This window comes from Oryx dammah, unplaced genomic scaffold (assembly GCF_014754425.2).
Source record: "Oryx dammah isolate SB20612 unplaced genomic scaffold, SCBI_Odam_1.1 HiC_scaffold_8, whole genome shotgun sequence".
Taxonomy (NCBI): Eukaryota; Metazoa; Chordata; class Mammalia; order Artiodactyla; family Bovidae; genus Oryx; species Oryx dammah.
Genome location: NW_024070192.1, coordinates 52,923,505 through 52,938,698, shown reverse-complemented (window position 1 = coordinate 52,938,698; position 15,194 = coordinate 52,923,505).

The following is a 15,194-nucleotide window of genomic DNA, read 5'->3' as shown; positions in this document are numbered from 1 at the left end:
GTTCCCCTGGCAACTGAGACGCAGTCCGGAGCCTGGAACCCGGTTCCCTAGGCGGCGCGGCAGAAGCCCCGCCCATCGCGGGCCCCGCCCGGGCTGAGCCCCTGCCCACCGCGGCTGGGGTGGTCCTGCGGGGTTGCCACCGGTCTTTAGTGCGAACAAACCTCGCTCACACCCAAGGCCGGGCTGGATGCGCTTGACGAATGAGAAAACTAAAGCAGCGCTGTCGGCCCCCATTATGTAGATTCGGACAGAAATGGTCGTGGGCCCCAAATCCGAGTGTCCTGAGTTCTCAGCTACGACTTTTCCCACCACACCACACAGTCTTACAATGAATCCTGGGACACTTTGGCCTCAGAATCGGTTAACAGGGACTCACAGAATGCACCCATTCTTCCCAGAGAAGTGACGGGAGGTGAAGACAGTTACCCAGACATGAAAGTATTTTCTTGGAAGCAAACAAAAATGTCAGAAGATTTATTAATCCTTGCGTTGGCATTCACTGAACCAGAGAAAAAAGAAACAAGGAAGCTAGCAGTAAGGAAGGAAAAGATGTCATTATTGCACTGGTTTTTCCCCTGCATGTGTTATTTCCCGATTTTTAAGCCACCTTAGATACCGTACTGACCTTGAGAAAGTCAATAAAATGCCATTCTGAAGACGTGCTTCATTGGGCTGCCAAAGGCGGAACACACCTGTAACCTCGAGTCCGGCTCTCTGGCACCTTGGGGATGGCAGCAGTTATCAGCCTTTGTCATTTGCTGCTTCTTGTCCCCTGAACCCAATTTGATTATATGGCATCGGGAGCCATCAGCAACAAAGCTGCTCTTGTATAGCACTAAAGACTCACTATAACAATAGCCCTATTTATGTAAGATCTAATACAGCCTGGGCTCCTTGCTTATATTGTCCCTAATCCTCCTAGAAATCCCTTAAGTAGGTATTTGTTATTCTCATAGCCAATGAAGTTATTGAAGGCCAGAACTTAAAGGTTGAACTGGAGTAAGTGGTAGAGGAGCTGAGACTCCAGCCCAGGCCTATCTTCTGAAGCCTGAACACCTTCCACTCTTCTTCACAACCCCTCACCTACCAATTTATCCTGTAAGAGCACACAATTCCCAACCTGGGAAATAGTAATAATTATTTCAACAGGTGAAACCGTGAAGGCAGAATATCAGTTCTTAAGAAAAAAGATCACTCTAATTTTTTCTTTTAAAATTGTGAATAGGCAACATTTTGCCATATGAACCACAAATGATAAAGTTGGAGCCTGAACCAACTTTCATTTTACACCAAATCTAACTTAGAGCAAAGTCAACCTGACATAATTATAAGCAAAGTACTGTATCACATGACATCCAAATATAAGTGATTTGTCTAAGAACCATAATTAAATTATTTTTATACAGGTAAACTATATTTTTATTCCTTTTACTTACTGATATAAATCAGGATTCTTAAAATTGGGGTCCATGAGCAGAGTTCAAGGGGTCTATTGATTCCCTTACCCATTGGGGAGAGGAAAGGGAGAGTGGCAAGATAGGGGTATGAGATTAGGAGTTACAAACTACTATGTATAAAATAAATAAGAAACAGAGAGTTCAAGGGGTCTATTGATTCCCTTACCCAGTGGGGAGAGGAAAGGGAGAGTGGCAAGATAGGGGTATGAGATTAGGAGTTACAAACTACTATGTATAAAATAAATAAGAAACAGAGATATGTTTTATAACACAGGGAAATAGAGCTATGGTTTTACACCTTAAACTAACGATCTAAATTGACTGTGCTATGCTTAGTCACACAGTCGTGTCTGACTCTTTGCGATCCCATGGACTGTAGCCCGCCATGCTCCTCTGTCCTTGGGGATTCTATAGGCAAGAATACTAGAGAGGGTTACCAGGCCCTCCTCCAGGGAATCTTCCCAACCCAGGGATTGAACCCAGTTCTCCTGCATTGCAGGTGGATTCTTTACTGTCTGAGCCACCAGGGAAGCCCAAATCAACTAACTATACTTCAACTAAAAAAAAAACCAAAACTCCATAGGGACTTCCCTCATGGTCCAGTGGTTAAGAATCCACCTTGCAATTCCGGGGACCCGGGTTTGGTCCTTGGTGTGGGAACTAAGATCCCACATGTCACAGGGCAAGTAAGACGGCAGGCCACAACTTCTGAGCCTTTGCACCACAACTAGAGAATCTGTGCACCACAACGAAAGATCCTGCATGATGCAACAAAGATCCCACGTGCTGCAACTAAGCCCTGATGCAGACAAATTAAACAAACAAAAAACCCTCCTCGAGTTTTGTGAGGGCCATTTTTCTGGAAAGAGTTCATGGCTTTTATCAGATTCTGGAAGGAGTCTGTATCCTGATATCAAGAAGAGCCTGATCCCCACTATGTTTATGTACTGATATCTTGTTAAAAATGTAAAGTTTGGATTACATAACATAAAGGCCAAAATCCCCTGTACCATCACCAGCAACCCTTCCTCCCCTATCCCTAATCAGGAACGTTTAGAGTTGATATTTACTGTGTTCTCCCTAAAATAGTGCCATTATTTGGATAACTTATTTGGTTAAAAAACGATTGCACAATCATGAAGGGTAAACACGGCTTCCTTTTCACATGTTTATAAGCCAAGACATTAATTGTATTTCTCAATCTCATGACCAGGAAACGTAGAGCCTGGATTTATGTTCAAGATGTTTTGACTCAAACCTATGAGCTCTCCTATGAAGTGGGCTGTCTCCTTACAACTACTCCCATTCCCAAGCCCATTTTTTTCTTTCTTAAACTAGTCACATCTGAGCTACAGCATAACAGTCCAATCACTCTCTTTCCCCTCTCCAGCTGATACTTTATAATAACTTACTTGGAAGTCATAAAGTTAGTTTTTATTCTCACAGAGGAGGAAGAATGTCATACGCTTCTTCCAAAGTTCTTCTGTGTCCCACAATGTCTGTGCTTTGTGTCTATTAACTGTCCTTTGAACTGACCTTGGTCCAGAGAAGAGATTCATCTGGAATGGAACAATCTTATGAGGAATAATGGACTTGACTCTTGCTTTTCTCCCTCTTCCTCTGACTTTGAAGATGGAGGTGAGGGCCTTAAAAATACCATAAAGCAGAGACTGTCAGATTGGATAAAAAGCAAGCTCTGATCGTATGCTGTCCATGAGACACTGGCTTTAAATATAAAGACATTCATAATTTAAAAGTTAAAAAATATAAGGACATCTTGCTATTGTGACAACAAGGTTGTGAGGATATTGTGCTGAGTGAGGTTATTATGCTGAGTGAAAAAAGGTCAGAGAAAAATAAATACTTTCATTTCATTTACCTCTGGAGTCTAAAAACTAACAAGTAAACGAACACAACAAAATAGAAACAGAATTATAGAGACAAAGAACAAATAAGAGGTTGCAGGGAGAGGGAAGGAAAGAAATAGGTGAAGCAGATTAAGAAATACAAACTTCTACTTGCAAGGTAAACTAGTCATGAGTATGAAATGTACAATATGGGGAATATAGTCAATAATTATGTAATGTTGTATGATGAGAGGTCATAACTAAACTTATCATGTTGATCATTTTGAAATATATAGAAATATCAAACCACTGTTGAATAACAGAAACTAATTAGTGTTGTAATTCAGTTATATTTCAAAAACAAACTCATAGAAAAAGAGATCAAATTTGTGTTTATCAGAAGTGGGAGGCAGAGAGAGGGGAAATTGGATTCAGACACTCAAAAGGTGCAAACTTCCAGTTAAAAGAAAAATATGTGTGTGTAAAGTACAACATAATAAATAGAATTAACATTGCTGTACATTACATATGAAAGTTATTAAGAAGGTAAATCCTAAGCAATCTCATCACAAGGGAAAATATTTTTTTGATTTCTTTAATTTTGTATATGTACTTTTGCATTCTGTAATTTTATATGAGATTATGGGTATTTGCTAAACTTACTGATAATCATTTCATGATGTTTATATATCAAATTATTATGCTGTACACCTAAAACTTAAGCAGTGCTTTATGTCAGTTAGATCTCAATAAAACTGGATGAAAACAAAAGTAGAAATGAAAAAGAAAAAAAATTAGTTTTTTAAAGTTAAAGGATGGAAAAAGATGTACCAAGCAAACATTAATCCAAAGAAAACTAGAAAGGCTATCTTAATAACAGACAAAATAGATTTCAAAACAAAAGATATTACCAGGAATAAGCAAGTATATTTTGTAATGATAAATGCACCAGTTCATCAAGAGAACATAGGAAAACTAAATACTTATGCACTTAACAATTTCAAAATACATGAAGCAAAAAATTGATAGACATGAAAGGGGAAATAGGCAAATCCAGTTATAGTTGGAGATATTAACACTCTTTTTTAAAAACTGAAGTATGATTGACATAATATTTTATTAATTTCAGGTGTACAACATAGTAATTCAGTATGTTTATAGATTATGGACCAAAGTTATTGCAATATTATTGACTAAATTACCTATGCTGTACATTTATCCCTGTGACTTATTTATTTTATAACTGGTAGTTTGTACCTCTTCATTCCCTTCACCCATTTTGCACATCCCTGAACCCTCCTCCCTTCTGGCAACCCCAAGTTTGTCTTCTGTATCTGTAAGTTTATTTCTGTTTTATTCTACTTTTTTTTGTTTTTGTTTTTTAGATTCCTGATATAAATGAAAACATTCAGTGTTTGTCTTTATCTTATTTCATTGGAGAAGGAAATGGCAACCCACTCCAGTGTTCTTGCCTGGAGACTCCCAGGGATGGGGGAGCCTGGTGGGCTGCCGTCTATGGGGTCGCACAGAGTCAGACATGACGGAAGCGACTTAGCAGCAGCAGCAGCTATCTTATTTCACTTAGCATAATACCCTTTTGGTACATGCATGCTGTTGCATATGACAAGATTTCATTCTTCTTATAGCTGGGTAATAATCCATTGTGTATATATGCCACATCTATTTATTCATCTACTGATGAACATTAGGCTGCTCCTGTATCTGGGCTATTATAAATAGTGCAACAGTGAACACTGTGGGTATACATCTTTTTGAATTAGTGTTTTAATTTTCTTCAGATAAAAACCCAGGAGTGGAATCTCTGGGTGTTATGGGAGTTATATGTTTAATTTTTTGAGGACTCTCTATATTGGTTTCCACACTGACTACAACAATTTGCATTTCTACCAAGAGTTTGTGAGGGTTCTCTTTTTACTACATCTTCACCAACACTTGTTATTTGTTCTCTTTTTGATAATTCTTTCTTTTTAATGTATTTATTTTAATTGGAATCTAATTACTTTACAATATTGTAGTGGTTTTTGCCATACATTGACATGAATCAGCCATGGGTGTACATGTGTTCTGCATCCTGAGCCCCCCTCCCACCTCCTTTCCCATCCCATCCCTCAGGGTCACCCCAGTGACCAGAAAGGTGTGAAGTAATGTCTCATTGTGTTTTTGCACTTCCCTGATGGTTAGCAGCTTTTCATGTCTCTTGGCCAACTATATGTTTTCTTTGGAAAACTGCTGTTTCAGGTCCCCTTTAAGTCAGATTTTTATCTAATGAGTTGTATGAGTTCTTCATATATTTTGGATATTTAACATTAACTCCTCATTAGACATATCAGTTGCAAATATATTCTCCCATTCAGTATGTTCCTTTTCATTTTGTCCACAATTGACTTCACTGTGCACAAGATTTTTAGTTTGATATGACCTCTCTCTCTCGTTTTTTTTTTTTTTTTTGCTTTTGTTGCTCTGTTCTGAGAAATAAGATCCAAAAAGTATTGCTAAAATCAATGTCAAAGAGTGATTTTTCTTCTGGAAGTTTTATAGTTTCAGGTCTGATGTTTATGTCTTTAATCCATCTATTTTGATCTTATTTTTGTGTACATGGTGAGAAAATGGTCTGGTTTCATTCTTTTACATGTAGCTATTCAGTTTTTCCAACAATTTTTCTCTCCAAAAGAGAGACTATCTCTTCTCCAATATATATTCTTGCCTCCTTTGTCATCAATAAATTGATCATATGTGCAAGAGTTTATTTCTGGGCTCTCTACTCTGCCCCGTTGGTCTATGTGTCTGTATGTTTGTGCCAGTACCATACCATACTATTTTTTTTAACCATTGTTACATGTATGCATTTTATTTAACAGTGCTCTGTACATAGTGGACAATTAAGTTCTTATATGAATATCTAGTCCTTCTAGATATTTAGAAGTGCTTGATGCATTTAAAAGTAGAAGTAGTAGAATAATGCTATTTATAAATAGCTTTTTTATAGTATGAATTAAAATGATTCATTTCTTGAGAATTACAGAATCTCAAGGGAGTTTTGTTGATTGTAATAGCATTTCTTAATTATGAAAATATGATAGATAACACATTTGCAGGAGACTTGGAAAATACAGAACAAGGTTACACACAGTTCCACTGTATATTATCATTATTTTAAGTAGATAAATTAAGATTTTTAGTTGGAGTTTCAATATCAAACTATATAACACCATACACAAAAATAAACTCAAAATGGATTAAAGATCTAAACATAAGGCCAGAAACTATAAAACTCCTAGAGGAAAACATAGGCAAAACACTCTCCAACATAAACCACAGCAGGATCCTCTATGACCCACCTCCCGGAATATTGGAAATAAAAGCAAAAATAAACAAATGGGACTTAATTAAAATTAAAAGCTTCTGCACAACAAAGGAAACTGTAAGCAAGGTGAAAAGACAGCCTTCAGAATGGGAGGAAATAACAGCAAATGAAGCAACGGACAAAGAATTAATCTCAAAAATATACAAGCAACTCCTGAAGCTTAATTCCAGAAAAATAAAAGACCAAATCAAAAAGTGGGCCGAAGAACTAAACAGACATTTCTCCAAAGAAGACGTACAGATAGCTAACAAACACATGAAAAGACGCTCAACATCACTCATTATCAGAGAAATGCAAATCAAAACCACAATGAGGGAACATTTCACGCCAGTCAGAATGGCTGCTATCCAAAAGTCTACAAGCAATAAATGCTGGAGAGGGTGTAGAGAAAAGGGAACCCTCTTACACCATTGGTGGGAATGCAAACTAGTACAGCCACTATGGAGAACAGTGTGGAGATTCCTTAAAAAAAAACTGGAAATAAAACTGCCATACGACCCAGCAATTCCACTGCTGGGCATATACACTGAGGAAACCAGAATCGAAAGAGACACGTGTACCCCAATGTTCATCGCAGCACTGTTTATAATAGCCAGGACATGGAAGCAACCTAGACGTCCATCAGCAGACGAATGGATAAGAAAGCAGTGGTACATATACACAGTGGAGTATTACTCAGCCATTAAAAAGAATACATTTGAATCAGTTCTGATGAGGTGGATGAAACTGGAGCCAATTATACAGAGTGAAGTAAGCCAGAAAGAAAAACACCAATACAATATACTAATGCATATATATGGAATTTAGAAAGAGGGTAACAATAACCCTGTATGTGAGACAGCAAAAGAGACACAGTTGTATAGAACAGTCTTTTGGACTCTGTGGGAGAGGGAGAGGGTGGGATTTGGGAGAATGGTGTTGAAACATGTAAATTATCATATGTGAAATCAATCACCAGTCCAAGTTTGATGAATAACACAGGGTGCTCGGGGCTGGTGCACTGGGATGACCCAGCGGGATGGGATGGGGAGGGAGGTGGGAAGGGGGTTCAGGATGGGGAACACGTGTACACTCATGGTGGATTCAAGTCAATGTATGGCAAAACCAATACAATATTGTAAAATAAAATAAATAAATAAATGATTTTTTTTTAATTAATAGAATGAATATACAGAGAAGTAGATGGATATAGTAGACCTGAAAAACACAGCGAACCAATTCAACATAACTAAGATTTATACAATTTTCACACAACAGTAGGATACAAATTCTATTCAAGTTCCCATAGACTATAAACTAGGAGACATATCCAGGACATAAGACCAGATATTAATCTCTCACTTAAATGCTTTCTTCTCTGCAATCACCTTCTGTGTTTTTCAGTCTTCTTTAATCTGATTATCTGCTGATGGGTGGTGTTGCACTCCCTCCCTGTTAGTTGTTTGGCCTGAAGTGACCCAGCCCTGGGGCCTACAGGCTCTAGAATTAATGGTGACCTCCAAGAGGACTTGGACTTCCCTGGTGGCTCAGATGGTAAAGCGTCTATCTACGATGCGGGAGACCTGGGTTAGATCCCTGGGTTGGGAAGATCCCTTGGAGAAGGAAATGGCAATCCACTCTAGTACTATTGCCTGGAAAATCCCATGGACAGAGGAGCCTGGTAGGCTACAGTCCATGGGGACTCACAAAGAGTTGGACACGACTGAGCGACTTCACATTCCAAGAGGACTTAAGCCAGGAAACAGCTTTCAGGACTGCTGCTCCCAGTGCCCTGGTTCCTGGGGTGAGCCACTGCCAACCCATGCCTTCCACAGGAGACCTTCCAACACCTGCAGGTGGGTCTGGTTCAATCTCCTGTGGGGTCATTGTCCCTGTCCCTTGGGTCTTGGTGAATGCCAAATTTTGTTTGTACCACTCTGAGAGTGGAGTCTCTTTATCCCCCAGTCCTGTGGAAGTTCTGTAATCAAATCCCACTCGCATTCAAGTTCAGATTCCCTGACGATTTCCAGTCTGTTTGCCAGATCCCCAAGCTAAGAAGCCTTCACAACAGTGGGAGAACTTCTTTGATATTATTGTTCTCTAGTTTGTTTGTCACTCAGCCGGCAGGTATGGGATTTTATTTTATCATGCTTGCACCCCTCCTACCATCTTGCTGCAGCCTCTCCTTTGTCTTTAGATGGTGGGGTATCTTTTTTGGTGGGTTCCAGCATTCTCCTGTCGATGGATTTTCAACAGCTAGTTGCTATTTTGGTGCTCTCGCAGGAAGAGATGAGAGAACATCCTTCTACTCCACAATCTTATGTAAATCCATACCACATTATTTTGATTGCTATAATTTTGTAGGGTAGTTTGAAGTCAAAGAGAGTATTTCCAGTATTTTCAAGGAGAGTATAAAAGATAAAGTTTATTCTTCTTTATCAAGATTGCTTGGGCTATTCAGGGTCTTTTGTAGTTCCACACAGATTTTATGGTTATTTGTTCCAGTTCTGTGAAAAATGCCATTGGTATTGATATTTTGATAGGGATTGCATTGAATATATAGATTGCCATGAGTAGGATGAACACTGAACAATAGTAATTTTCTGATCCATGATCATGGTATAGCTCTCTGTTTATTTGTGCCATCTTTTTTTCATCAAGGTCTTATCATTTTCAGAGTACAGATTTTTTTATCCCCTTGGTTAAATTTGCTTTTAGATATTTATTATTTTTGATGATATTGTAAATGGTATTGTTTTCTTGGTTTCTCCTTCTGATAGTCCATTATAAGTGTATAGAAATACAAAATGTTTCTGTATATCAATTTGGTATCAAGCAACTTAATTGAATTCATTTATTAGCTCTAATAATTTTGGTAGAAGCTTTATGGTTTTCTGTATGTAATATCACGTCATCTACAAATAGTGATGGTTTTATTTCTTCATTTCTAATTTGAGAGTCTCTTATTTCTTTTTCTTGTCTAATTACAGTGGCTAGGTCTTCCAGTACTATATTGAATAAAAGTAGCAGGAATGGGCTTACTTGTCTTGTTCCTGATCTTAAAGGAAAAGCTGTCAACTTTTGACCATTGAGAATGATGTTAGCTTCTAGGTTTGTCATAAATGACCTTTTATATATTGAGGTGTGTTCCTTCTATGCCCACTTTGTTGAGATTGTTTTTCATCATGAATGGATGTTGAATTTTTTCATAAGCATTCTCTGCATCTATTGAGATGATTATGTGACTTCATTGTATTAATGTGGTGTAACACATTGATTGATTTATGGATACTGAATGATCCTTATATTCCCAGAATAAATTCCACTTACTCATGATGTACGATACTTTTAATGTATCATTGAATTTGGTTTGCTAATGTTCTGTTGAGGAATTTTGTGAACACATCCATCAGTGATATTGGGCATAATTTTTTGGGGAGGGGGGTAATGTCTCTGGTTTTGATATCAAGATAAATGCTGGCCTCATAGAATGTGTTTGAAAGCATTCCCTCTGGAGTTGCTGACAAAGGTCCATATAGTTAAAGTTCTGGTTTTTCCAGTAGTCATGTATGGAAAGCTGAGTGCCAAAGAACTGATGCTTTTGAATTGGGCTGGAGAAGACTCTTGAGAGTCCCTTGGACAATAAGAAGATCAAACCAGTCAATCCTAAAGGAAATCAACTCTGAATATTCATTGGAAAGACTGATGCTGAAGCTGAAGCTCCAATACTTTGGCCACCAGATGTGAAGAGCTGACTCAAAAGCCTGATGCTGGGAAAGACTGAAGGCAAAAGGAGAAGGGGGTGGCAGAGGATTAGATGGTTAGATAGCATCACCACTCAATGGACATGAATTTGAGCAAACTCTTGGAGATAGAGAAGGACAGAGGAAACTGCCAAAGAATTCCTCAAGGGATTGCAAAGAGTCAGATATGATTTAGTGACTGAACAACGGCAAATAATAATAAAAGGGCAGCATAAAGAAACTAGGCGGGGGGTAAGAAACTGTCCTATATGGACTATGGTGGTGGTATACAACTTAAAATCTATAGAACTGTGGGTCACAATGAGTGGTGTCCTTGTATGTAAATTGTAAACTATTCACCAAGTTGTGAGTGTGCTTAGCAGGCTTCCCTGGGGGCTCAGATGGTAAAGAATCCGCCTACGATGCGGGAGACCTGGGTTCGGTCCCTGGGTTGGAAAGATCCCCAGAGGAGGGCATGGCAACCCACTCCAGTATTCTTGCCTGGAGAATCCGCATGGACAGAGGAGCCTGATGGGCTACGATCCATGGGATCCAAAGAGTTGAACACAACTCAAAATCTAAAGAACTGTGTGTCACAATGAGTGGATGTAAATTGTAAACTACTTACCGAGTTGTGAGAGGGATCCAAAATGGAATGCAGACTATGACCAAGAATTCTATCTTAAAAGTAACTTACATAACCACACTGAAAGGAGTGAGAAAATAAGGAACTAACTGAAATAACTCTGAAAAGTAGTGTTTTGATGGGTTCACAAGGATAAAGACAAAAAGAACTATCCACAAACACTGTATTCTAGTTAGTAAATTTATCTCTCAGAGGGTTATGGGTTCACAATTCTGAAAATACTTTACTTGTCTGCTGCTGCTGCTGCTGCTGCTAAGTCGCTTCAGTCGTGTCTGACTCTGTGTGATCCCATAGACAGCAGCCCACCAGGCTTCCCTGTCCCTGGGAGTCTCCAGGCAAGAACACTGGAGTGGGTTGCCATTTCCTTTTCCAATGCATGAAAAAGTGAAAAGTGAAAGTGAAGTCACTCTGCCGTGTCCGACTCTTTGCGACCCCATGGACTGCAGCCCACCAGGCTCCTCCGTCCACGGGACCTTCCAGGCAGGAGTACTGGAGTGGGGTGCCATCGCCTTTTCCGTCATTTGTCTGCTAGAGTTGAACAAATAAGTAATCATATTGTAGATAACAAGAATCATGCTTCTCAGTGTCTGAGAAAGAAGTAACAAATAAGAAAAGGGGGTAAAGCAGAGAATGAAACCTGTGGTGCTGGATCAGATTTGGAGTTAACAATAAAACTCCTGGAGATTTTAAAAAAATATGTACAAAGACAGAGTCAGACATGAATATAGGTATGTAAGTACGTACATATGTATATTTGCATGAGTTCCATACATACATATAGTTCCCAGCTCTGTCCATCCAAAGAGTCCAGAAGCAGTCACTCTTCAGTAGAAATGAGCATCCTTAGTAACCAGATTTGGTTTGTATATATCATTCTTCATTACAATGGATCAGATCTCCTTGGAGAATTGATTGATTTCCTGGAAGAAATAAAATGGAACCTCTTAAGAATCACTGGGCTAGATGCCTTCCATCAGCCAAGGGCAATCCTGAGGTGAGTGCATGTATGAGTTGTTAACAACCAACATGCTCAGCAGCTGGTCAAGGGGACCTGGGCAGGGTGCCAACAGCATCTGCTGCAAGTGTGTTTTGGTGATCTCAGGAAACACTGGTACAAGATTGCTATTTACAGGACAGCTTACCCAGGGCACCAAGAGAGGAAGCATCCTCACCTTTCCCCAGCCCTTTCCAGGCAATGAGTCAACAGTGGAACAGGTAGGACCACATGGGTATTACCACATGGACATTACCAGAATCAGTAGGAAAATAAAGGAGATCAACAGTACCCAGCCTCTGAAACAGTTCATTTGTGGGCCCTAGCCAGAACTCAAATATCTTTATTTAAGAAACATACTCTGCTTTTGATAATCAAATGCTTTTATCTTGGGCAGCCCCATTTTCCCTACAATGTGTCCCAACAAGTTGGCCCTGGTCTTCAGTGACACATTCAAGATTTGGAGCAAAGGGAGTGTTCTCAGTGATAGGATTCTGATGACGTTGGCTCCTAAGCCCCTCCTCCTCCAAGAAGTGATTTCAATTCTTGGAAACACAGGGACTATTAAATTTTCTTTCCACGCTCCTCCCTTTCTTGGCATTCTCCTGGAAATACAGAAATACAAAGAAATTTATCTCTTCAATAAATTCTAATAAATGGCAGAACTTTCTGCTAACTATGAGTCTTTCAAGTTTAATTTCATTAAAGTCCATTGACTCCCCCCAAATCAACAATGACCTTTTGAAAATCTGGATCCAATTATTGTGTCTGTATCTACACAATAATTTTGAATCAAGTTTTTGACTATTGCCTCAAAAGAATCATTTGGCTATAGCTACTAAAGTTGAAATTAAGTGATGATACAAATTATTTTGAGTATGAATTCTTAACAATCCTCTCTGGGCCCCTAAGATGTGATAGTTATAAGTTTGGTCCACAATTTATTAATTAATTCACTTGATTCAACAAATATTTATTGTTGGTGTTTGGTGTATAGGCCACTGTGTCAGCTCTGCAGATATGTGATATACTAAACATTCTCTGACCACGTGAAATTTACATTCTAAGTAGACATGCAGACAGTAAACAAAGAAAAAGGTAAAACATGGTACAATATTGGGTGGCCAGTTCCACGAAGAAAAATCAAACAAGGAAGGATAATAAGAATTTTGGGAGTAGAAGAGCTTGAAATAATTTTAAGGGAAATCAAATCCCTTATGATTATACAGTGGAGGTGACAAATAGATTCAAGGGATTAGGTCTAATAGACAGAGTGCCTGAAGAACTATGGATGACAGTTCATAACATTGTACAGGAGTTAGTGGCCAAAACCACCCCAAGAAAAAGAAATGCAAGAAGGCAAAGTGGTTGTCTGAGGATGCCTTACAAATAGCCGAGAAAAGAAGGGAAGTAAAAAGGCAAAAGAAAAAGGGAAAGATATACCCAACTAAATGCAGAGTTCCAGAGAACAGCAAGGAGAGATTTAAAAAAAAGTGTTCTTAAGTGAACAATGCAAAGAAATAGAGGAAAACAGGATGGGAAAACTAGAGATTTCTTCAAGAAAACTGGAGATACCAAGGGAATTTTCATGCAAAGATAGGCACAATAAAAGACAGAAACTGCAAGGACCTAACAGAAGCAGAAGAGATTAAGAAGAGGTGGGAAGAATACACAGAACTGTACAAAAAATGTTTCAGTGACCCGGATAACCCTGATGATGTGATTACTCACCTAGAGCCAGACATCCTGCTGTGTGAAGTCAAGTGGGCCTTAGGAAGCATTACTATGAACTAAGCTGTTGAAGGTGATAGAATTCCAGTTGAGTTATTTCAAATCCTAAAGATGATGCTGTTAAAGTACTACACTCAATATGCGAGCATATTTGGAAGATTCAGCAGTGGCCACAGGACTGGAGAAGATCACTTTTCATTCCAATTCCAAAGAAAGGCAATGCCAAAGAAGGTTCAAACTACTGTACATTTGCACTTGTTTCACATGCTAGCCAGATAATGCTCAAAATACTTCAAACTAGGCTTCAACAGTACATGAACTGAGAACTTCCAGATGTACAAGCTGGGTTTATAAAAAGCAGAGAAATAAGAGAACAATATGCCAACAACTGTTGGATCATAGAAAAAGCAAGAGAATTCCAGAAAAACATCTACTTCTGCTTCATTGACTGCACTAAAGCCTTTGTCTGTGTGGATCACAACAAACTGTGGAAAATTCTTAAAGATATGGGAATACCAGACCACCTTACATGCCTCCTGAGAAACCTGTCTGCAGGTCAAGAAGCAACAGTTAGAACAAGGCGTGGTACAACAAACTGGTTCCAAATTGGAAAAAGGGTATGTCAAGGCTGTATATTGTCACCCTGATTATTTAACTTCTATGAACAGTACATCATGCAAAATGCCAGGCTGGATGAAGCACAAGCTGGAACCAAAATTGCCAGGAGAAATATCAACAGCCTCAGATGTGCAAATGACACCACCCTTCTGGCAGAAAGTAAAGAGGAACTAAAGAGCCTCTTGATGAAGGTGAAAGAGGAGAGTGAAAAAGCTGGCTTAAATCTCAGCATTCAAAAAACGAAGATCATGGCATCTTGTCCCATCACTTCATGGCTAATAGATGGGGAAACAATGGAAACAGTAACAAACTTCTTTTCTTGGGCTCCCAAATCACTGCAGATGGTGACTGCAACCATGAAATTAAAAGACATTTGCTCCTTGGAAGAAAAGTTATGACCAACCTAGTAAAGTAAGTAAAGTCGCTCAGTCATGTCTGACTCTTTGCGACCCCATGGACTGCAGCCCACCAGGCTCCTCAGTCCATGGGATTCTCCAGGCAAGAGTACTGGAATGGGTTGCCATTTCCTTCTCCAGGGGATCTTCCTGACCCAGGGATCAAACCTGGGTCTCCCACATTGGAAGCAGACGCTTTAACCTTTGAGCCACCATATTAAAAAGCAGGGGCATTACTTTGCTAACAAAGGTCCATATAATCAAAGCTATGGTTTTTCCAGTAGTCATGTATGGGTGTGAGAGCTGAACCGTAAAGAAAGTTGAGCACTGAAGAACTGATGCTTTTGAACTGTGGTGTTAGAGAAGACTCTTGAGAGTCGCTTGGACTGCAAGGAGATC